This window comes from Bison bison, unplaced genomic scaffold, assembly GCF_000754665.1.
Source record: "Bison bison bison isolate TAMUID 2011002044 unplaced genomic scaffold, Bison_UMD1.0 scf7180017864533, whole genome shotgun sequence".
In the NCBI taxonomy this organism is placed as follows: domain Eukaryota; kingdom Metazoa; phylum Chordata; class Mammalia; order Artiodactyla; family Bovidae; genus Bison; species Bison bison.
In genome coordinates, this window is record NW_011495082.1 from 13352224 (window position 1) to 13353879 (window position 1656).

Sequence of the window (1656 nt, forward strand, 5' to 3'; positions counted from 1 at the left end):
GGGACGACAGAGGATGAGATGGCTGGATGGCATCACTGACTCGATGGATGTGAGTCTGCATGAACTCCGGGAGTTGGTGATGGACAGGGAGGCCTGGCGTGCTGTGATTCATGGGGTCGCAAAGAGTCGGACATGACTGAGCGACTGATCTGATCTGATTATCAAAAGGTGCTGCTATATTTTATAAAAATATAAAAGCAAATTTTTATAATTGTTCCTGATGAAACTTCTTTCCTTATAAAAATTTCTTTTTATTGCAAGAAAACTTTTTTGTCTTCAGGTCTATTTTAGCATAATATTAGTATTCAGCTCTCTTTTGACTAATGTTTGCAGAGAGTTTCTGTCTTCTAGCCTTTCAGTTTCAACCTATTTTGTGTCTTTGAACAGATGCTATTACTGAGAACCCCTTGTATGTGTGGAGTCATATCTCTTGATGTTTCAAGATTCTCTTTTTTTTATTTTTTTTGCCTGTCTTTTAATAGTTTAACTACCATGTGTGTAGTTTTGGATTTCTCTAACATTATCCTGATTGGAGTGTATTGAGCTTTTAAGTGTGTAGGTTAATGTGAATCATATTTGGGAAATTTTGGTCATTACTTCTTAAAAAATTCTTTCTGTCCTTTTCTTCCTCCCCTCTCATTCTGGAGTTCCCATTATGCATATGTTAGTTTGGTGATGGACAGGGAGGCCTGGCGTGCTGCGGTTCATGGGGTTGCAAAGAGTCGGACATGACTGAGCGACTGAACTGAACTGAACTGAGTATGCTTAACAGTTTACCTCTGGTGTTTTAGGCTCTGGTAATTTTTCTTCATTTATTTTCTTTTGGCCTGGATAATTTCAACTGACTTATTAAATTCATTCTTTCTTTTTTCTACAATTCAAGCTTCTTTACTAAATCTGTCTTACATTAATTGTGTTTTTCATCACCAGAATTTTATTTTGTTTTTATATACTTCCTATGTCTTAATTGATACTACTTCATAATATTTTTCACACTTTAATTGTTCATATATTTTCTTTTAGTTTTGGCTATATTAAAATATGTTTAATTTTGAATTTATTTATCATGGCTGATTTAAAGTTTTTGCCTATTTAGTCCACATCTAGGCTTCCTCAGGAAAACTTTCTATTGATTGCATCTTTCCCTGTTTTTGTATGTGTCTTATAATTTGTTGGAAACTGGACTTTTAAAATGACAGAACTCCAGAGTTTTCTTATTGCAGCCATTCATTATTTTGCTCCTTGCTTAGTGAGTTGCTTGGACTAATTTCCTAAATTTTCTGTTTTTTGTTATGTGTGTGGACACCATTGTCTCTGCTAAGTTAACTTTGTGTTTTCTAATGATTAGACAGATCAGATCAGGTCAGATCAGTCACTCACTCATGTCTGACTCTTTGTGAGCCCATGAATCGCAGCACGCCAGGCCTCCCTGTCCATCACCAACTCCTGGAGTTCACTCAGACTCACATCCATCAAGTCAGTGATGCCATCCAGACATCTCATCCTCTGTCGTCCCCTTCTCCTCTTGCCCCCAACCCCTCCCAGCATCAGAGTCTTTTCCAGTGAGTCAATTCTTCGCATGAGGTGGCCAAAGTACTGGAGTTTCAGCTTTAGCATCATTCCTTCCAAAGAAATCCCAGGGCTGATTTCCTTCAG

The 1656-nt window shown here is 37.5% G+C and overlaps 1 pseudogene; it reads left to right on the plus strand.

Annotated features, from left to right (window-relative positions):
• LOC104982581 overlaps positions 1–1656 on the plus strand; it is a 199708-nt pseudogene that overhangs the window by 108151 nt on the left and 89901 nt on the right.